The sequence below is a fragment of the Tamandua tetradactyla genome, chromosome 12, assembly GCF_023851605.1.
Source record: "Tamandua tetradactyla isolate mTamTet1 chromosome 12, mTamTet1.pri, whole genome shotgun sequence".
NCBI classification, from domain to species: Eukaryota; Metazoa; Chordata; class Mammalia; order Pilosa; family Myrmecophagidae; genus Tamandua; species Tamandua tetradactyla.
In genome coordinates, this window is record NC_135338.1 from 35,062,044 (window position 1) to 35,086,109 (window position 24,066).

Below are 24,066 nucleotides of genomic sequence, written 5' to 3' on the forward strand. Positions count from 1 at the left end.
CCCCATGAGAGTTCACACTGATTTTTATTCCCACTTCACAGCTGAGGAAACCAAAGCATAGAGACGGTAGCTATGCTGCTTTAAGTGGTTAGAGCTAGGACTTAAACCTAGTAGTCTTGTTCTAGAGCCCCACTCCTGGCCACTCTGCTGTGTTGCAGGCTCCAGGGGCACGAGCCGCTATCTCTTGCCCCAGAGTTCTTTCATTAACCCAGCTTTTGTGGTGGGATTAATTCCTTTCTTGCACCAAAACTTTTTCTTTTGCCTTTTTTCTTCAGTTATTTCTTCAGTCCTTTCCAAAAACCTTTCTTCCTCTCAAATAAACAAAACATTTAAAGGTTTTTAAGCACTTTCATCCTGTTCTCAAACATGAAGATATGCTTTTATTTATAATTTCGTGTAGTTCTGTTCTGTGCTTTTGACCCAGCAAATAGGTCATCAAAAATTCATATAGTTTCTTCAGATTATTTCTGAGCTATTTGGTATCTCTAGTATTACTCTCTATTGTACTTCAACTCTTCCTGCAAAAGAACCATCTGAATATAACTCCATAAATTCAAGACAGAAAAGGTAAAGGACTGTGGTCTTATCTTAAGGCGCAAACTCAAAAGTAAAAAAGTTTAATTTCTTTAGTGTCTGCATTTTTAAAGATTATTTTAAAAGTTATGTTCCAATGAAGCAGTTCTCTGAGAATTGAGGCACTTGTCACCAAAAGCATAAAATCTCTTGGCAAGTCAATCTGACTCATTCCATTTAAATAATTTTAGGCACAGATTTCGTTTGGCTAGCTGTCAGTGTTCCCTATCAAAGTTAACAACAGCAGATCTTAAGAATTAAGACTTCTTAGTAGATGGCTTATTCTTATTTACTAAATTTATATCTAAATGAAATTAGACTTTTATTTTTTCACGAATGGAAAGAAATTCTCATTAGTTGTTGAATAGAATTCCATTAAACAGAATAATTTTTTGCTTCATGGAACCTCCAGTCTGCAATTTAAGTGTTAAATTCAGCTATCACTGACTTTTTGGCTCTCTTCTAAGTACATATGACTTTTAATTTCATAATATATCTTCAGGCTCAGTATTTCAGAAGCCGATATTTCTTTGTGTGTTTCATCCCAAGAGTTCATTTGCCATCTTAATTGTCACTCTTCCTGCATTCCTCTCACTTCTTCAGAGCTTCATGGCAGATTATATGCTCCTTCAGGGTCTACTATGATTTTCATCACTATCATTATCAAATAGGCCAGTTCTCCTTGACTTTCTGACTAATATTGTTCCTCCTACACTTTAAATCCCTATTTAAATGCCACCTATTCCAAGGCCTACCATTACTGACTTTTTCCCACCTCCTCATTTTTCCTAAGGACTCACCTAAACAACTGCACTTTCTCTAGATTATGAGTTTCTTAAGCTCCATCACTTAAGGTACGTGTTATTCTTCTTGGTAGTCTCCAGGCACTGAAGGGCAGTACCTTATACAGAATAGTGCCCAATAAGTGTGTGTTGAATTGCAATAAAAATGTAATAACTTATGCATATATCTTTTTTTCTTTGTTAAAGATGTTATGAGTTTACAGAACAATCATAAAAGATTCCCATATACTACCCTATTATTAACACCTTGCGTTGGTGTGAAACATTTTTTACAATTGATAAAAGTACATTGTTATAGTTGTATTGTTAACTATAGTCCATAGTTTAACTTTTAAGGTTCATTGTTTGTGTAGTGTTGCTCCATGGATTAAAAAAAAATTGTCATTCTGATATCATATATACAACCTAACATTTCCCCTTTTAGCCACAATCAGATATATATATTTCACTGTTGTTAATTACATTCACAGTGCTGTGCTACCATCACCACCATCCATTACAAAAACATTTGCATCATTCTTGTAGGAACCCTATACATTTTAAGCCTAACTTTGTATTCCTTACCCCTCCCCATCCCTTGGTAACCTGTATTGTAAGTTCTGACTCCATGAGTTTGCTTATTCTTATTATTTCGTATCTATGAAATCATACAATATTTGTCTTTTTGTGTCTGATTTATTTCACTCAACATGATGTCTTCAAGGTTCATCATGTGGTTGTATATAACAGAATTTTTCCTGTTTACAGCTGAATAGTATTCCACTGTATGTATATGCCACATTCTCTTTATCCATTCATTGGTAGTTGACACTTTGGTTGCTTCCATCTTTTGATGACTGAGAATAATGCTACTATGAACACCAGTATGCAATTATCGATTTAAGTCCCTGCTTTCACTTTCTTTGGGTATATACCTAGTAGTGGGATTGCCAGGCATAAGATTAATTCTTTACTTGGGTTTCTGAGGACATGCCAAACTGTCTTCCATAGTGGTACATTTTATATTGCTGCCATCAGTGAATGAGTGTTCCTATGTCTCTGCATCCTCTCCAACACTTGTAATTTTCTATCTTTTTTTAGCAGCAGCTGTTCTAATGGGTGTATGATGGTATTTCAGTGTAATTTTTTTTTGCATTTCTTTATGGCTAATGATTTTTGTGCATCTTTTCATACATGTTTTGACCATTTGTGTATCTTTGTATAGAGAGATGTCTATTCAAGTCTTTTGCCCATTTTTAAATGGGGTTTTTTTTTTTCTTTTTGTTGATAAGTTGAAAGATTTCTTTATATATTCTGGGTGTTATCCCATTATCCGTTATGTGGCTTCCAAATATTTTCTCCCATTGTGTAGGTTGTTGTTTTATGATAAAGCCCACTGTGGGGCAAAAATATTTTAACTTTGATGAGGTCCCATGTACCTATTTTTTTCTTTTGTTGCTTGTATTTTAGTATAAAGTTTAAGAAGCCATTGCCTAACACAAAATTCCAGGATGCTTCTCTATATTTTCATCTAGGAGTTTGATAATTCCAGTTCCAATAATTAGGTCTTTGATCCATTTTAAGTTGATTTTTGTGTAAGGTGTGAGGTAAGGGTTCTCCTTTTTTTGAGAATGGATATCCAGTGTTCCCAACGCCATGTGTTGAAGAAACGTTCTTTCCCTATTGAGTGGTCTTTGCCTCCTTGTCAAAATTCAGTTAGCCATAAATGTGAGGGTTGTTCTGTGCTCAGTCCAATTCCATTGGGCTATATGCCTGTCCTTATGCGAGTATCATACCTGTTTTAAGATCAGGAAGAGAGTCCTCCAACTTCATTCTTCTTTTTCAGGATGGCTTTCACTATTCAGAGCCCCTTACCCTTCCATATAAATTTGATGATTAGCTTTTCCATTTCTGCAAAGAAGAAAGGCTATTGGAGATTTGATTGAGATTGCATTAAATCAATAAATTGCTTTTATTAGGATTGATATCTTAACAATATTTAGTCTTTCAGTTCATGAACATGGAATGTTCTTTCATTTATTTAGTTCTCCTTTGATTTCTTTTAGCAATTTGTTTTGTAGTTTTCTGTGCACAAGTCCTTTACATCCTTGGTCAGCTTTATTCCTAGATATTTGATTATTTTATTTGCTCTTATAAATGAAATTTTTTTCTTAATTTCTTGTTCTGATTGTTCATTGCATGTGGATAGAAACACTACTGATTTGGGGGTGTTGCTCTTATATCCCTCTACTTTGTTCAATTTGTTTATTAGCTGTAGGGGCTTTATTGTTGATTTATCAGGATTTTCTGTATATAGGGTCATACCAGCTGCATATAGTGATAATTTTATTTCTTCTGTTCCAATTTGGATGCCTTTTATTTCTTTTTCTTGCCTAATTGCCCTGGCAAGAACTTCCAGTACAATGTTGAATAACACTGTTGTCAGTGGGTGTCATTATCTTGTTCCTAATGTAAGAGGGAAAGCTTTCCATCTTTCACCATTACCTAACTGTGGGCTTATCCCCTTTATCATGATGAGGAAGTTTCCATCTATTCCTAGAGTACTGAGTATTTTTATCAAGAAGTGGTGCTGTATTTTGTAAAATGCTTTTCCTGTATCAATTAAGATGATCATGTTTTGTTTTGGTTTCCTTAATTTATTAATGTGGCCTATTGCATTAGTTGCTTTTTTTAAGGTCAAACCACTCTTATACACCTGGGATAACTCCCACTTGGCCATGGTTTATAACTCTTTTAATGTGGATTTGTTTTGCTGGTATTTTATTGAGGGTTTTTGCTTCTATATTCATTAGAGGGATTGGTCTATAATTTTATTTTCTTGTGCTATCTTTAGCTGGCTTTGGTATGAAGGTGATGTTGGCTTCATAGGATGAATTAAAGAGTGGTCCCTTCTCTTCATTTTTGGAAGGTGTTGAACAGAATTAGAATTAAATCTCCTTGGAATGTTTGCAAAAATTCCCCTTTGAAGCCATCAGGTCCTGGGCTTTTCTTTGTTGGGAAGTGTGCCAGTTTGAAACTATTATGTACCCCAGAAAAGCCATATTTTATTCCTTATTCAATGTTGTCAGGCCAGATCTGTTGTTTAGGGTGGGAAACATTGATTGGCACACCCAATTGTAGGTGTGGCCTTTTGATTAGGAGATGTGACCACACCCATTCAAGGTGAGTCTTGATTAGGTTACTAGAGTGCTTTAAAAGGGGAAACATTTTGGAGAAACCTCAGATGCAGATGCTTGGAGAACAGTTTGTTTCAGAGCTGACAGAGACACAGAAGTTTGGAGATGCTTGGAGTGCCAATAGAGCAGATGCTTAGAAATGGACAGAGCCTGGAAGACATCACCATGTTCCTTCCCATGAGATGCTAAGCAAGAAAGAACCTGGAGAGAGCCAAGGGAAGCCAGGAGATAAAACAGCCCTGGAGAAACCAAGTGAGGAACCCCCACAGGAAAAAGAAGCTGAAAGCAATGCAGTCCAGGAGTAAAGGGCCAGGAGATGCCAGCCACATAACTACCCAGCTGACAGAGGTGTTCCTGACCGATTGGCCTTCCTAAAATTAAAATATCTTCCCTGAATGCCTTAGTTTGGACATTTTTATAGGCTTAGAACTGTAAACTTGTAACTTCTTAAATTCCCCTTATACAAATCAATACAAGAAGATTCTTTTTCTTTCTTTCAATTTTATTGAGATATATTCACACATCACAAAACCATCTGTTCTAGTTTGCTAGCTGCTGAAATGCAATATAACAGAAACAGAATGACTTTTAAAAAGGGGAATTTAATAAGCTGCAAGTTTATAGTTCTAGAGCCATAAAAATGTCCAAATTAAAGCAAGGATATAGAAATGTCCAATCTAAGGCATCCAGGGAAAGATACCTTGGTTCAAGAAGGCTGATGATGTTCAGGTTTTCTCTCTCATCTGGAAAGGCACATGGCAAATATAGCGATGTCTGCTAGCTTTCTTTCCAGGTTTCTTGTTTTATGAAACTCTCCCAGGGGTGTTTTCCTTCTTCATCTCCAAAGGTCTCTGACTGTGTGGGCTCTCGTGGTTCTCGCAGCTCTCAGTCTTTTTCCAAAATGTTTCCTCTTTTAAAGGATTCCAGTAAACTAATAAGACCCGCCTTGAATGGGTAGAGTCACATCTCCCTCTAATCAAAGGCATGTCATATCTCCACTGAGATAATCCAGTCAAGTTTCTAACCTACTTAAATAGAGATTAAAAGAAAGGGCTACCTCCACAAGATGGTTCAGGATTAAAACATGGCTTTTTCTAGGGCACGTAATTGTTTCCAACCAGTACACTATTCAAAGTATGTAATTACTGGCTCACAGTATCATCACATAGTTATGCATACATCCCCATGATCAATTTTAGAACATTTTTATTACTCTGGAATAGAAATAAGAGTACAAAATAAAATCCAAATCCTCCCCATACCCCTTACCCCCCTATTGTTGACCCATAGTATTGGTGTAGTAAATTTATTACTGTTGATGAAAAAATATTAAGATAATACTGTTAACTGTAGTCCATTGTTTGCCATAGCTATGTTTTCCCCATATACCCCTCTATTATTATTGTTATTTACTATATTTTTAGTAGTTCATGTAAGAGCTTATTTATATTTGTAGTGTTAATCAGTGACATACATGACTTTTTACAACCTCTTTCAATCAGATTCACCTACAGTATGGCACTATTATTTATAATCCCAATAATGAGCTACCATTACCTCTGTCCATTTCCAAACATTAAGTTCAATCTCATTAACAGTTCTGTACATATTAGGTAACCACTCCTTCTCTAGCTTCTCTCTGTAGGTACCATATATTCTACATTTTAAGACTCTGAGTTTACATTTTCTAATTGGTTCATATTAGTGAAATCATACAATATCTGTCCTTTTGTGTCTGGCTTATTTTACTAAGCAGTATGTCCTCAAGGTTTATCCATGTTGTCACATGCTTCAGGACTGTATTCTCTCTTATTGCTGCATAATATTCCATCATATGTATATACCACATTTTGTTTATCCACTTATCTGTTGATGGATTCTTGGATTGTCTCCATCTTTTGGCAATTGTGAATAATGCTGCTAGAAACATAAGGTGTGTTTGCATCCCTGCTTTCAGATCTTCTGGGTATATAGCAAGTAGCAGAATTGCTGGGTTCTAGGGCAACTCAACATTTAGTTTTCTGAGAAACTGCCAAATTGTCCTCCACAGTGGCCGTACCATTTTATATTCCCATCGGTGTGGATAAGTGTTCCTGTTTCTCTCCATCTTCTCCAGCATTTGTAGTTTCCTGTTTGTTTGATAGCAGCCATTATTATAGGTATGAGGTGATAGCTCTTTGGTGTTTTTTTTTTCTTTTTGTTTTTTTAAATGCAATTTTATTGAAATATATTCACATACCATATAATTATCCAAAGTATGAAATCAGTGCTTTACAGTATCATCATATAGGTGTGTATTCACTATCACAGTCAATTTTTTAACATTTTCATTACTCCATAAACAATAAAAAAAAGAACAATGGTAAAAGTAAAACTAAAAATGAAGACCTAAGACATCTGATACCTGCTATTGCTCTCTATTATTTATTTATTGTCTTTATTTTCTCAGTCATCTGTCCATACATTGGGTAAAGGAAGCATCAGTCAGGGTGTTCACAAACACACAATCACACCAGAAAAGCTATATAATTATTCAATCATCTCCAAGAATCAAGGCTACTAGTTCCATGGTTTCTGCCATTTCCCTCTAGCTACTCCAATACATCAAAAACTAAAAAGGATATGCATATAATTCATAAGAATAACCTCCAGAATGACCTTTTGACTCTATTTGAAATCTCTCAGCCACTGAAACTTTATTTTGTTTCATTTCTCTTCCATCTTTCAGTCAAAAAGTCTTTCTCAATCCCACAATGCTAGGACCAGGCTCATCCCCAGGAGTCAGGTCTTACATTGCCAGGGAGATTTACCACCCTGGGAGTCAGGTCCCACGTAGGTGGGGGAAGGCAGTGAGTTAATTCACTTGCAGAGTTGGCGAGAGAGGCTATATTTCAACAACAAAAGAGGTTCTGTGGGGGTGACTCCTAGGCATAGTTATTAGTGGTCTTAGCTTCTCCTTTGCAGGAATAAGTTTCATAACAGCAAGCCCCAAGATCAAGTGTTTGGCCTATTAAATTGGTAGTCCCTAATGCTTGCAAGAATATCAGGTCTTCCCCAGGTGGAGAAGTTTAATATTTCGACTTTTTTCCCAGTTCCCCAAGGGAACTTTGCAAATACTTTTTAAATCTTCTGCCCGGATTACTCTGGGATGTATCAAAGCATCATACTAACCTATAAAAACCAACAGGATCTCGTTATTGTGGTGTTTGGCCAACTGACCATACACGTTAAATTATATAGTATGCTACAGAAAATATAAATTTTGCACCAAATGAGAGTTTCTTCCTTTAGTCTTACGGACAAGTTAAAGTTTTAAAATTCAGTCAATATCATCCTTTACCCTTTAGTCTGATTTACCTTAGTCCTAACCAGATCACCTTCGTTCATATCTCTAATTGAAGTCTGATCTCTTTTAAAGCTTTTTAAAGAGTTGCTTTATGGGGTAATGCTGCCTTTCAAATCTGCAAAATCTAACTCTAAGTCTCAGATGTCACACAGTTACCCGAAATTCCAGGGAATGACCCGATTATGCCAAAAAAATTCAGCATCTCAGAATTTAGGAATAACAGTTACAACTCAATAGATGTGGCTGCTGTAAGAGTTTACAATCTAGGAACCTTTACATTAAAGCTTCTCCTGATAATCTGTGCTCTCAAATTGAGTTCTCAGAGTTTGCACATTATAGTTAGTCCATATTAATGAGGCTTTATAACATCTATCTTTTCGTTTCTGGCTTATTACACTCAACATGCTGTCCTCACGTTTTATTCACATAGTTGCATAGTTCACGACTTCATTCCTTGCAGCCATTCAACATTCCATTGTATATATACACCAGTTTGCCCTTCCTGAGGCCACCTCCATCTGTGAATATTGCCACCATAAAAAAAGTGCGCAAATGTCCATTCCTGTCCCTGCTTTCAGTTTTTCCAAGTATATACCTAATAATGGGGTTGCAGGATCATATTGTATCCTTGTACTTAGCCTCCTGTGGAACCACCACTCTGCCCACCAGAGTGGCTGCACCATTCAAGTTCCCTACCAACAGTGAATAGATACATCTGTTGCTCCACATTTTCTCCAGCACTTGTATCTTTCTGTTTATTTTCAAGCAGTTTTATTTGCACATCATATAATCCATCCTAAGTAAACAATCAGTGGTTCCCAGTTGTCATGGTTAGGGACAGGTGTCAATTTGGCCAAGTTGTGGTACCTTTTCATCTGATTGGGCAAGGGCTGGCCCGTCTGTTGCAATGAGGACATTTCATAGGATTAGGTCATGATCACGTCAGCTACATCCACAGCTGATTCCATTTGTAATCAGCCAAAGGGGAGTGTCTTCTGCAATTAGTGATGCTAAATGCAATCATGGGAAGCTTTTTAAGGAGGACTCCGAGGAGACAGGTTCCATTCCTGCTTTGGCTGGCGAGCCTCTCCTGTGGAGTTCATCCAGGCCATCCGAATCATCGGCTTCGCAGCCTGCCCTGTGGATTTTGGACCCTGCGTTCCTATGGTCACATGAGACACTTTCATAAATTTTATATTTACAAGTGTTCCCTGTTGATTCTGTTTGTCTAGAGAACCCTAACTAATATATCTTGGTACCAGGAGTGGTTCTTAAGGAACAGAATCTTAGAAATGGGTTTTTATGAATGGTTTTCTACTCTGACTGGACTCAGAGACACTAAGGACTCTGATTCCCGTAATCAGAATGACACTCCCAATCCATGGACTGAGTTGGCAAAGGAGATAGTCAAAATATCATCATTCGATTCTCCTAATGCTTCGCTTGTACGAAGCCAGACTCTGGGGGATAATGTTTTTGACACCTTTACAGAGTTTTGTAGAAATAAGAGTTATAGAGATGTTGGTTGGTTGTTGTTAGATACACTGTCTACATTAAAGGGTGAAAGGGATGGGCTTAAGGCTTCAAACGAGAAGCTTAATCGCCGTCTGAAAGATGTAGAGGTTTCTGAGTATCCTGAAGGAAACTCTTATTTCCTGTAGCCGTAGACTTGAGATCTCTGAAAATCAGACTCAGAATCTTATTGTTAGAGTAGCAACTTTACAACCTAAGCTGGAATCTCAGTCTTGCATGGTGTCTGCCGTTAAAGTGAGGGCATTGATTGGAAAGGAGTGGGACCCTGAAAATGGGATGGTGACATATGGATTGATAATGATGTTGGGGGTGAGGTTGAAACCCTAGACCATGCTGAGCCTTCTTTAGATAACCCTGTAATAGTCTGCCCTGAGGACATAGCCGCCCCACCTCCAGCCTGCCTTGAGGAATTGGCCACCGAACCTCCTCCTGAAGGGATTAGCCCTAGAGTTATTAATCCTGTTTCACCAGATGAAACTGCAAATGAAAGCCCTGAAGCAAATGGCTTGGAAGATATTTCTAATTCTTTTCATGACCCACCCCCACCACCCCTCATTTCTTCTAGACCTATAACTAGACTAAAGTCCCAACAGGCCCCTAAAGGTGAGGTACAAAGTATCACACGAGGAGGTACGTTATACTCCAAAAGAACTGTGTGAGTTTTCCAATTTATATAGACAGAAATCAGGGGAATATGTGTGGCAATGGATTTTAAGAGTGTGGGATAATGGTGGGAGGAATATAAGGCTGGATCAGACTGAATTTATTGATATGGGCCGACTAAGCAGAGATTCTGCATTCAGTGTTATAACTCGAGCAGTTAGAAAAGGTGTTAACAGCTTGTTTGAGTGGTTGGTTGAAACATGGATCAAAAGGTGGCCAACATTACCTGAGGTTGAAATGCCAGAACTGCCCTGGTATAATGTAGATGAGGGGATCCAGAGGCTTAGAGAGATTGGAATGTTAGAGTGGATTTATCATGCAAACCCTGCTCTTACACCCTAGGAATGTCCAGAGGATGCACCTTTTACCAGAACAGTGAGAAATAAGTTTGTGAGACTAGCACCATCATCCCTCAAGAGCTCTGTGGTTGCACTTCTCTGTAGGTCAGATATTACTGTAGGAACTGCTGTCACTGAGCTGGAATCCTGAAACACAATGGGGATGACAGGATCCCGAGTTGGCAGAAGCCAGGTGGCAGCACTTAATCACCAAAGACAGGGTAGACGCAGCTATTATAATAGACAACAAACTCAAAGGAGGCATCAAAATTATATGACACGCAGAGATTTGTGGCATTGGCTAGTAAATCATGGGGTGCCTAGAAATACAATAGAAGGGCAGTCTACTAAATTCTTGTTGGAGCTGTATAAACAAAAGAGTTCTAGTCAAGGGAACAGAAGTCTAACCTGAATTACAGAAACACAGAGTCACGGCCCCTTAATCAATTTCCAGACTTGAAACAGTTTACAGACCCTGAGCCCCTTGAATGAAGGGGAGGCCAGGTCCGTATGGGGGAGAAACCTGTTACACTGCCACAAATTTATACTGTTAACCTTCCTCTAAGTCTTCCCCAAGGAGACCGACGGCCTTTTACCAGGGTAACTGTGCATTGGGGAAAAGGAAATGATCAGATACTCCGGGGATTATTAGACACTGGTTCAGAAGTGACATTAATTCCAGGGGACCCAAAACGTCACTCTGGACCACCAGTCAGAGTGGGGGCTTATGGAGGCCAGGTGATCAATGGAATTTTAGCTCAGGTCCGTCTCACAGTGGGGCCAGTGGGCCCCTGGACCCATCCTGTAGTTATTTCCCCAGTTCCGGAATTTATAATTGGCATAGACATTCTGAGCAACTGGCAGAATCCCCACGTTGGTTCTCTAACTCGTGCAATGAGGGCTATTATGGTGGGAAAGGCCAAGTGGAAGCCACTAGAACTGCCCCTACCAAGCAAAATAGTAAATCAAAAGCAATACTGTATTCCTGGAGGGATTGCAGAGATTACTGCCGCTCTTAAGGACTTGAAAGATGCAGGGGTGGTGATTCCCACCACATCCCCGTTCAACTCTCCTATTTGGCCTGTGCAGAAAACAGATGGGTCTTGGAGAATGACAGTGGATTATCGTAAACTCAACCAGGTGGTAACTACAATTGCAGCTGCTATTCCAGATGTAGTATCATTGCTTGAGCAAATCAGTACATCCCCTGGTACCTGGTATGCAGCTATTGATCTGGCAAATGCTTTTCTCTCAATAGCTATTAGTAAGGACCACCAGAAGCAGTTTGTTTTCAGCTCGCGTGGTCAGCAATATACTTTCACTGTCCTACCTCAGGGGTATATAAACTCTCCAGCCCTATGCCATAATCTTGTTCACAGAGACCTTGATCGTTTCTGCCTCCCACAAGACATCACACTGGTCCATTATATTGATGATATCATGTTGATTGGACCTAGTGAGCAAGAAGTAGCAACTACTCTAGATTTACTGGTAAGGCATTTGCGTGTCAGAGGATGGGAGATAAATCCAACAAAAATACAGGGGCCTTCCACCTCAGTAAAATTTCTAGGTGTCCAGTGGTGTGGGGCATGTCGAGATATCCCTTCTAAGGTGAAGGATAAATTGCTGCATCTGGCCCCTCCCACAACCAAAAAAGAGGCACAACGCCTAGTTGGTCTTTTTGGATTTTGGCGACAACATATTCCTCATTTGGGTGTGCTACTCCGGCCCATTTATCGAGTGACCAGAAAAGCTGCTAATTTTGAGTGGGGACCTGAACAAGAGGAGGCTCTGCGACAGGTCCAGGCTGCTGTGCAAGCTGCTCTGCCACTTGGGCCGTATGATCCAGCAGATCCAATGGTGCTGGAAGTGTCAGTGGCAAATAGAGATGCTGTCTGGAGCCTTTGGCAGGCCCCTATAGGAGAATCACAACGCAGACCCTTAGGATTTTGGAGCAAAGCCTTACCATCTGCTGCAGATAACTACTCTCCTTTTGAGAAACAGCTTTTGGCCTGCTGCTGGGCCTTAGTAGAGACTGAACGTTTAACCATGGGCCACCAAGTTACCATGAGACCTGAGTTGCCTATCATGAGTTGGGTGTTGTCTGACCCACCAAGCCATAAAGTTGGGCGTTCACAGCAGCACTCTATTGTAAAATGGAAATGGTATATACGAGATCAAGCCAGAGCAGGTCCTGAAGGCACAAGTAAGTTACATGAAGAAGTGGCACAAATGCCCATGGTTTCCACTCCTGCTGCCACATTACCTTCTCTTTCCCAGACCAGAGCCAAGGCCTATTGGGAAGTTCCTTACATTGAATTGACTGAGGAAGAGAAAACTCGGGCCTGGTTTACAGATGGTTCAGCACGATATGCAGGTACCACCCGAAAGTGGACAGCTGCAGCATTACAACCCCTTTCTGGGGTGTCCTTGAAGGACAGTGGTGAGGGGAAATCCTCCCAGTGGGCAGAACTTCGAGCAGTGCACCTGGTTGTTCATTTTGCTTGGAAGGAAAACTGGCCAGAGGTGCATTTGTATACTGACTCATGGGCTGTTGCTAATGGTTTGGCTGGATGGTCAGGGACTTGGAAAGACCATCATTGGAAAATTGGTGACAGAGAGGTCTGGGGAAGAAGTATGTGATCGACCTTTCTGAGTGGGCTAAAAACATGAAGATATTTGTGTCCCATGTGCATGCACACCAGAGGGTGACTTCAGCAGAGGAAGATTTTAATAATCAAGTGGATAAGATGACCCGGTTCTATGGATACCAGTCAGCCTCTTTCCCCAGCAACTCCTGTTATTGCCCAGTGGGCTCATGAACAAAGTGGTCATGGTGGTAGGGATGGAGGTTATGCATGGGCTCAGCAACATGGACTTCCACTCACCAAGGCTGACCTGGCTACAGCCACTGCTGAGTGCCCAATCTGCCAGCAGCAGAGACCCACACTCAGCCCCCGATATGGCACCATTCCCCGAGATGACGAGCCAGCTACATGGTGGCAGGTTGATTACATTGGACCACTCCCTTCATGGAAGGGGCAGCGATTTGTTCTAACTGGAATAGACACATACTCTGGATATGGGTTTGCTTTCCCTGCACGCAATGCTTCTGCCAAAACTACCATCCATGGGCTTACAGAATGCCTTATCCATTGTCATGGTATTCCACATAGCATTGCTTCGGATCAAGGAACACACTTCACAGCAAATGAAGTGCGGGAATGGGCACATGCTCATGGAATTCTCTGGTCTTACCATGTTCCCCATCATCCAGAAGCAGCTGGATTGATAGAACGGTGGAATGGCCTTTTGAAAACTCAATTACGGTGCCACCTAGGTGGCAAAAACTTGAAAGGCTGTAATGTTCTCCAGGAAGCTGTGTATGCTCTGAATCAGCATCCGCTGTATGGTGCTGTTTCTCCCATAGCCAGGATCCATGGGTCCAGGAACCAAGGGGTGGAAATGGGTGTGGTGCCACTCACTATTACTCCTAGTGATCCACTAGGAAAATTTTTGCTTCCTGTCTCTGCTACCCTGAGTTCTGCTGGTCTACAGGTTTTAGTTCCAAAACGGGGTGTGCTTTCTCCAGGAGAAACAACAGTGATACCACTGAACTGGAAGTTAAGATTGCCACCTGGTCACTTTGGGCTACTTATGCCTCTGGATCAACACACCAAGAAGGGGATTACATTATTGTCTCGGGTAATTGACCCTGACTATCAGAAGGAAGTAGGCCTGCAACTACATAATGGAGGTAAAGAAGAGGTTTCTTGGAATATAGGAGATCCCCTGGGGCGTCTATTAGTACTACCATGCCCTGTGATTAAAATCAATGGAAAAGTGCAACAACACAATCCAGGCAGGACCACTAATGGCTCTGAGACTTCAGGAATGAAGGTTTGGGTCACCCCACCAGGCAAAGAACCACGGCCAGCTGAAGTGCTTGCTGAGGGGAAAGGGAACATGAAATGGGTAGTGGAAGAAGGTAGTGATAAATATGAACTTCGACCACGTGATCAGTTACAGAAACGAGGACTGTAATGCTGTTTTGTTCGTGTTATACTATTTAAGTTGTAAGATATCAAGTTTAAGAATGAATGTTGCCCAAGGATTTGCACCCTATTCTGGAGAGATTTAATGTGTTTGCAGTTATATGCAGGACAGTTGAGTATTGTCAGGTAAAAGAAAAAATGTGTGCTTATTTGTTTTCATTTGGAAATTAAGTATGGTCTAAGGTGATATATATATAGGTGCGAAGTTGACAAGGGGTGGACTGTCATGGTTAGGGACAGGTGTCAACTTGGCCAAGTTGTGGTACCTGTTCATCTGATTGGGCAAGCGCTGGCCTGTCTGTTGCAATGAGGACATTTCATAGGATTAGGTCATGATCAGGTCAGCTACATCCACAGCTGATTCCATTTGTAATCAGCCAAAGGGGAGTGTCTTCTGCAATTAGTGATGCTAAATGCAATCATGGGAAGCTTTTTAAGGAGGACTCCGAGGAGACAGGTTCCATTCCTGCTTTGGCTGGTGAGCCTCTCCTGTGAAGTTCATCCAGGCTATCGGAGTCATCGGCTTCGCAGTCTGCCCTCTGGATTTTGGACTCTGTGTTCCTACGGTCACGTGAGACACTTTCATAAATTTTATATTTGCAAGTGTTCCCTGTTGATTCTGTTTCTCTAGAGAACCCTAACTAATACACCAGTAAAATCACATAGTTATGAATTCACCACCACAGTCTATGTGGCACATTTCCATTTCTTCTCCATAGAAAGAAGAGGAGGAATAAAAATAAAGAAGAAAAAGTAAAAATGAAATGAAATGAAATCATATAAAAAGGAGAAACACCACCACTAAGAATCTCATACCTCTCTCTTATATATACCTCTGTTTGACATTTATCCTTGGTATATTGCTTTTGTAATACTTTATGGAAGCATAATACAATGTTACTGTAAAAAATATAGAATGCTTCATGAATTTGCATGTCACCCTTGTGCAGGGGCGATGCTAATCTCTGTATCATTCCAATTTTAATATATGTGCTGCTGAAGTGTGTACCGTTAGGAGGTTTTTGATTACTGATTCATTCTCTCCACTCATAAGTGGTTTGTTGAGAGCTTCAGTTTCTTCTTGAATCGGTATAGGTAGTTTGTCTTTCTAAGAATTTTTCCATTTCATCTAAGTTATCTAATTTATTGGCATATGGTTCATAGTATCCTCTTATAGTTCTTTTTATTTCAGTGGTCGTTCCAATCCTCCCCTCCTTTCATTTCTGACTTTTGTTATTTGTATCTTCTCTTTTTTTTTCTCGGTCAGTCTAGCTAAAGGCTTGATAATTTTATTGATCTTTTCAAAAAATAAATGGTTCTGTTGATTTTCTCTATTATTTATTTCCTTTATTTCATTTATTTTCACTCTAATCTTCATTTCCTTCCTTCTGTTCACTTTGAGTTTAGTTTGCTTCTCTTTTTCTAATTCTTCTGGTTTTGAGGTTTAGTCTCTGATTTGATGTGTTTCTTCTTGTTTAATGTAAGCATTTAGAACTATGAATTCCATCTCAGCACTACCTTTGCTGCATCCCGTAAGTTTAGGTATGTTGTGTTTTCATTTCATTCACCTCAAGATATTTCCTAATTTCACTTTTGTTTTCCTGTTTAACCCACTGGTTGTCCATAAGTATGTCATTTAATTTCCACGTATTTGCAAATTTTCCCTTTCTCCTTCTGTTATTGATTTCTAGCTTTATTACAGTCAGAGAAGAAACATTATAGGATTTCAATATTTTTTAATTTGTTGAGACTTGTTTTGAGATTAACTTATAGTCTATCCTGAAGATTGATCCATGTACACTTGAGAAGAATATGTATTGTTTTTCCGTGAAGTGTTCTATATATGTCTGAAAAGTCTAGTTGGTTTAGAGCATCGTTCAAGCCTTTTATTTCCTTGTTGATTTCAGAAGATGTTCTATCCATTTCTTTTTCTGCTATTTTTATTATCATTTTTACTGTTTTTATTGTATAATATAACCTACATACAAAGCAAAGAAAGAAAGAAGCAATGGTTTTCAAAGAACTCTTCAACAAGTAGTTAGAGCACAGATCCCAGAGTTCATTATGGGCTACCATACCATCCTCTCAGATTTTTCCTTCTAGCTACTCTAGAACATTGGAGGCTAGAAGGACTATATATATTTCTTTATCATCACTTTTTTTTCTTTTTTGTGAAAAATGACATATATACTAAAAAACAATATATTTTGTAGCACAGCACAACAGTTAGTTTTAGAACAGATTTCAGATTTTAGCTAGTCTGAGATACTGGAGACTAAAGGAAATATCAATATAATGATTCAGCAATCATACTCGTTTGTTAAACCCTACTTTCTCTGTATAACTCCACCATCACCTGTGATCTTTCTATCCCATTCTTTAGGGGTATTTGGGCTATGGCCATCCTAAATTTTTCCTACTGGAAGGGGCTGTCAGTGATATCGGGTAGGGAAATGGAACTAACTGATGTTCTGGATTCAGGACTTATCGGGTACAGACACCCATCTGGAGGTTGTAGGTTTCGGGAAAATTATTCTAGTTCATGTAATCTTTGTAGAATCTTATATATTGCCTTAGGTGTTCTTTAGGATTGGCTGGAATGGTTTCAGTTGGGGGTTGGCAAGTTCTGATAGGTAGCAATGTCTAACAGAGCTTGCCTAAGAGTGACCTCCCACATAGTAGCCTCTCAACTCTATTTGAACTTTCACAGCCACTGATAATTTATAAGTAACACTTCTTTTCCCCCTTTTGGTCAGGATGGAATTGTTGATCCCAGGGTGCCAGGGCTAGAGTCATCCCTAGGAGTTATCTCCCACGCCACCAGGGAAACTTTCACCCCTGGATGTCATGTCCCACGTAAGGGGTGGGTGGGTAATGATTTTACTTACAGAGTTGGGCTTAGTGAGAGTGAGGCCACGTCTGAGCAATGAAAGAGGTCCTCCATAAGTAACTCATAGGCGTACTTATAGGTAGGCTAAGCTTCTCCGCTACCTGCATAGGCTTCACAAGAGTAAGCCTCAAGATCAAGGGTTTGGCCTATTGATTTCGGTGGCCCTAATGGTTGGCACAGTATCAGGGGATTCCCTGATGGTAAAGTTTAATAGTTCCATCATTTTTCTCCCATCCCTCAAGGAACTTTGCCAATACTTTTCGATTATGTGCTTAAATATATTCTTGGATATATCCAGGCATTAAATTAAGCTAAGCAGGATTAAACACCCTCATTCTTATTCAGGGTTTCCTGTGTTTCAGTTGTTCAATGAGCTATCCAGACAGGTTGAGTTAGATTATATGCTACAGAAAATTTTGGTTCTGGAAAAAATAAGCCTTTCTTACTTTGGTCTCAAAGAGTAAATGAGGTTCTAAAATATAGGCAATGTCTTACTTACCCCTGTGTTCTGAATTACTTTAATCTTTACCTGATCAGCTTTGTTCTTATCTCTGAATACCAGGTTATAGGTATATAAAACAGCCTCTCAAAATCCAGAAATAATAATTACCCCTTTGGACTAAATGTGTCTGCTATAACAGATTACAAGCTAGACCTCTGTTTTCTTATAAGCATTTTCTAAAGGAGTCCACACAATAATTGCTGTTTTGTTTCTGCCTTATTTTGCCTCACTAGATGTCCCACAGGTTCATTCACATCATTACACACCTGATGATTTCGTTCCTTTTTGTAGCAGCACAATATTTGATCATATGTATCATCATTTGCCAATCTGCTTCTCAGTCAGTGCATCCATCAGCCACCTTCATTCATTAGGCATCATTTGAAATGCCCAAAGTCCACAGTCTATCAACACTCATTTTGTTTTTATCAACACTCCCATTTTAGATGATTTCATTGTTCCCAAGAGAAAGATAACCAATAAACACACTCTCACCAAACAGAAAATCTAAACCTCTCCTTAACTCTCGTCTTTCCCTCCGTTATTTACCCCTACTGTTGCTGTGGTACTGCTGATGCTTTCCTGTTAAACATAGCCCATAGCAAAAGCAGATTCCCCCCTGTACCCTATACTTAAATACTCTTTGTACACAAATCATACCTTTGAAGTAGTTCTTGCAAGAACTAATAAATGTTTCTAGTGTTAATCAGTGGGACACATAGGTCTATGTAATCCCTTTCAATCTTGTTCATGTTCAAAATGGTAGTATTACTTATATACCCACTAGAGAACCGCCTTCACTTCTATCTATTACTTACATTTGAGTTCAATCTTATAAGCTAACTGTTCACCCATCTCTAATTTCTATGTTTCTCTAAATCCCCTATATCCTATATTATAAGCCTCTGATTCTAACTTTACCATGGTCATAAAAGTGTAATCATAACAGTATTTGTCCTTTTATGTCTGGCTGATTTCTCTCAGCATTATTTCCTCAAGTCTTATCCATCTTGTCATGTACTTCAGGATGTCATTATGTCTTACTGCTGCTAATATTCCATCCTATGTATATACCACATTTGTTAATCCACTCGTCTATTGATGGACATTTGGATTATTTCCATCTTTTAGCAGTTGTGAATAATGCTGCTATGAATATCTATGTGCAGATGTCTGTTTGTGTTACTACTTTCAGCTCTCCTGGGTATATACCAAGCAGTGCTATTGCTGGATCATAGGGCAGCTCAATATTTAGTTTCCTAAGGAACTGCCAAACTGCCTTTCATAGCAGCCGTACCATTATGCATTCCTACCCACAGTGCATAAATGTCCCAATTTCTCCACTTCCTCTCCAACATTTGTAGTTTCCTGTTGTTTAATAACAGCTTGTGAGGTGGTATCTCATTGTAGTCTTGAAGTGCATTTCCCTTATAGCTAATGAAAATGAGCAACTCTTCACATGTTTTTGAGCCATCTGTATTTGCGCTCAGTAAAATGTCCATTCATATGTTTAGCTAATTTTATAATCAGCCTGTTTGTTCTTTTGATGTTGAGTTATATGATTTCTTTATGTATAAAGGATATCAAACCTTTATCTAATGTGTGATTTCCAACTCCTGTTGAATTGGCTGCCTCTTCACCTTTTTGGCAAAGTCTTTTAAGGTGCAGAAGCATTTGATTTTGAGGAGTTCACATTTAACTCTTTTTTTTCTTTTGTTGATTTTGCTTTAGGTGTGAAGTTGAGGAAGCTGCCTCCTATTACTTGGTCCTGAAGATGTTTCCCTTCATTTTTTTTCTAGGAGCTTTATGGTACTGGTTCTTATATTTAGGTGTTTCATCCATGTTGAGTTAATTTTTGTATAGGGTGTGAGATAAGAGTCATCTTTCATTCTTTTGGCTATTGATATCTAGTTCTCCCATGCCCATTTATTGAAAAGACTATTTTGTCCCAGTTTGAGGGCCTTGTCAAAGATCAGTTTGCTATTGATTTGGTTGTCTATTTCTGCGCTCTCAATTCAATTCCATTGGTCAATGCTTCTTTCTTTGTGCCAGTACCATGCTGTTTTGAACACTGTGGCTTTATAATCAGTTTTAAAATTGGGGAGTGTTAGTCCTCCGACTTCATCCTACTTTTTTAGGATGCTTTTAGCTATTTGGTGTCTCTTTCCCTTCCAAATGAGTTTGGTAACTAGCTTTTCCAAGTGCTCAAAGTAGGTTGTTGGAATTTTGATTGGTAGTGTGTAGATCAATTTGAGTAAAATTGACATCCTAACTATATTTAACCTTCTAATGCATGAGGAGGGAATGTCTTTCCACCTATTTAGATTGTCTTTGATTTCTTTTAGCAATGTTATGTAGTTTTCTGTGTACAAGTTCTTTACATCCCTAGTTAAGTTTATTGCTAAATACTTGTCATGGTCAGGTTCATGTGTCAACTTGGCCAGACCTGTTTGTCTGGTTGGGCAAGTGCTGGCCTGTCTTTTCCTATGAGGACATTTCATAGAATTAAATCATGATCATATCAGCTGCATCCACAGCTGATTCCATTTGTAATCAGCCAAGGGGAGTGTCTTCTGCAATGAGTGATGCTTAATGTAATCACTGGAAGCCTTTTAAGGAGGATTCAGAAGAGACAGGTTGTCTTCCTGCTTTGGCCAGCGAGCCTGTCCACAGGACAGACCCTCCATCGGAATCATCAGTTTCATAGCCTGCCCTACAGATTTTGAGCTCTTATGTTCCCACAGTTACGTGAGACACTTTTTTAAATTTTGTATTTATGAATATTTCCTGTTGATTCTGTTTCTCTAGAGAACCCTAACTAATACAACTTGGCACCAGGAGTGGTTCTTAAGGAACAGAATCTTAAAAATAGTGGCTGGTTGTTATTAGATGCACTGTATACTTTAATGAGTGAAAGCAATGGGCTTAATGCTTTGAACGAGAAGCTTATGCGCCATCTGACAGATATAGACATTTCTGTGAGTGTCCTGAAGGAAAATCTTCTTTCCTGTAGCCGCAGACTCAAGATCTCCAAAAATCAAGCTCAGAATCTTATTGTTAGAGTAGCAGCTTTACAATGTTAAACTGAAATCTCCATCTTGCATGGTGTCTGCCATTAAAGTGAGGGAATTGATTGGAAAGGAGTGGAACCCTGAAAAATGGGATGGCGATATATGGATTGATAATGATGTCGGTGGAAAGACTGAAACCCTAGGTCATGCTGAGTCTTCTCTAGATAACCCTGTAATAGTCTGCCCTGAGGACACAGCTGCCCCATCTCCAATCTACCTTGAGGAGTTGGCCACCCAACCTTTATGTGAAGGGATTAGCCCTAGCGTGATTAATCCTGTTTCACCAGATGAAACTGCAAATGGCTTGGAATGTACTTCTAATTCCTTTCATGACCCACCCACACGACCCCTCATTTATTCCACACCTATAACTAGATTAAAGTCCCAACAGGCCCCTAAAGGTGAGGTACAAAGTATCACACATGAGGAGGTATGTTAAACTCCAAAAGAACTGTGTGAGTTTTCCAATTTATATAAACAGAAATCAAGGGAATATATGTAGCAATGGATTTTAAGGTGTGGAATAATGGTGAAAGGAATATGAGGCTGGATCAGGCTGAATTTATTGATATGGGCCCACTAGGCAGAGATTCAGCATTTAATGTTATAGCTTGAGGGGTTAGAAAAGGCATTAACAGTTTGTTTGGATAGTTGGCTGGAACATGGATCAAAAGGTTGAAATGCCAGAAGTGCCTGGGTATAATGTAGACGAGGAGATCCAGAGGCTTAGAGAGATCGGAATGTTAGAGTAGATTAATCATGCAAAACCTGCTTTTACACCCCAGGAATGTCTGGAGATGCACCTTTTACCAGAACAGTGAGAAGTAAATTTGTGAGACGAGCGCCATCATCCCTGAAGAGCTCTCTAGTTGCACTTCTCTGTAGGTCAGATATTACTGTGGGAACTGCTGTCCCTGAGCTGAACTCTTTAAACACAGTGGGTATGACTGGATCCCGAGTTGGCAAAAGCCAGGTGGCAGCACTTAATCATCAAAGACAATGTGGATGTGGCTATTACAATAGACAGCAGACTCAAAGCAGGAGTCAAAATAATCTGACTTGCAGAGATTTGTGGTGTTGGCTAATAAATCATGGGGTACCTAAAAATATAATAGATGGGCAGTCCACTAAATTCTTGTTTGAGCTGTATAAAGAAAAGAATTCTGGGTCAAGTGAACCGAAGTCTAACTTGAATTACAAAACACAGTGTCATGGCCTCTTAATCAATTTCCAGACTTGAAACAGTTTACAGACCCAGAGCCCCTTGAATGAAGGGGAGGCCAGGTCCCTTTGGGGGAGAACCCTGTGACACTGCCACAAATCCATACTGTTAATCTTCCGCCAACCCTTCCTCAAGGAGACCGACAGCCTTTTACCAGGGTAACTGTACATTGGGGAAAAGCAAGTGATCAGCATTGCTTCTGATCAGGGGACACACTTCACAGCAAATGAAGTGTGGGAATGGGCTCATGCTCATGGAATTCTCTGGTCTTATCATGTTCCCCATCATCCAGAAGCAGCTGGATTGATAGAACAATAGAATGGGCTTTTGAAACTCAATTACAGTGCCAACTAAGTGGCAATACCTTGAAGGGCTGGGGTAATGTTCTCCAGGAAGCTGTGTATGCCCTGAATCAGTCCGCTGTATGGTGCTGTTTCTCCCATAGCCAGGATCCATGGGTCCAGGAACCAAGGGATGAAATGGGAGTGGCACCACTCCCTATTACCCATAGTGATCCACTAGGAAAATTTTTGCTCCCTGTCCCTGCAACCCTGAACTCTGCAGGTCTACAGGTTTTAATTATGCTTCCACCAGGAGAAACAACGATTCCATTGGACTGGAATCTAAGACTGCCACCTGGTCATTCTGGGCTACTCATGCCCCTGGATCAACAAGCCAAGAAGAGGATTACATTACTGGCTGGGGTGATTGACCCTGACTAACAGGGGGAAATAGGACTACACCAACACATATGGAGGTAAAGAAGAGTTTTCCTGGAATATAGGAGATCCCCTAGGGCGTCTTTTAGTACTACCATGACCTGTGATTAAAATCAATGGAAAACTGCAACAACCCAATCCAGGCAGGGCTACCAATGGCTCTGAAACTTCAGGAATGAAGGTTTGGATCACCCCACCAGGCAAAGAACCACAGCCAGCTGAAGTGCTTGCTGAGGGTAAAGGGAACATGGAATGAGTAGTGGAAGAAGGTAGTGATAAATATGAACTATGACCACATGATCAGTTATAGAAATGAGGACTGTAATGCTGTTTTGTTCGTGTTATACTATTTAAGTTGTAAGATATCAAGTTGAAGAATGAATATTACCCAAGGACTTGCACCCTATTCTGAAGAGATTTAACGTGTTTCCAATTATATACAGGACAGTTGAGTATTGTTAGGTAAAAAAAACAAAAAATGCGTCTTTTATTGTTTTCTGTTTAGAAATTAGGTATGGTTTAAGGTGATGAGTATAGCTGCCAAGTTGACAAGGGGTGAACTGTCATGATCAGGTCATGTGTGAACTTGGCCAGGTGGTGGTACCTATTTGGTTGGGCAAGTGTTGGCCTGTCTTTTCCTGTGAGGACATTTCATTGAATTAAATCATGATCACATTGGCTACATCCACAGCTGATTCCATTTGTAATCAGCCAAGGGGAGTGTCTTCTGCAATGAGTGATGCTTAATATAATCATTGGAAGCCTTTCAAGGAGGATTCAAAAGAGACAGGTTGTCTTCCTGCTTTAGACAGTGAGCCTCTCCTGTGGGCTTCGTCCAGACCCTCCATTGGAATCGTCAGCTTCATAGCCTGCCCTACAGATTTTGGACTCTGTGTTCCTACGATTACATGAGACACTTTTATAAATTTTGTATTTATGAATATTCCCTGTTGATTCTGTTTCTCTAGAGAACCCTAACTAATACAATACTTGATACTTGATCCTTTTTTTTTTTTAACCCAGGCAGGCTCCAGAAATTGAACCTAGGTCTCTGGCAGGGCAGGCAAGAATTCTGCCACTGAGCCACCATCGCACTGCCCTAAATACTTGATTCTTATAGTTGCTATTTTGAGTGAAATTTTTTCCTGAACTGTCTCCTCAGTTAGGTCATTGCT

The 24,066-nt window shown here is 39.8% G+C and overlaps 1 protein-coding gene and 1 non-coding gene across 23 annotated transcripts in view; one reads left to right on the plus strand and one right to left on the minus strand.

Annotated features, from left to right (window-relative positions):
- The window catches only part of TTLL5 (tubulin tyrosine ligase like 5), a 445,087-nt gene that overhangs the window by 289,377 nt on the left and 131,644 nt on the right, over positions 1–24,066 (plus strand). The window lies entirely within an intron of this gene.
- On the minus strand, positions 15,393–15,496 carry LOC143652761 (U6 spliceosomal RNA). Its single transcript, XR_013160824.1, has one exon. It is a non-coding gene; the product is annotated as a U6 spliceosomal RNA (small nuclear RNA).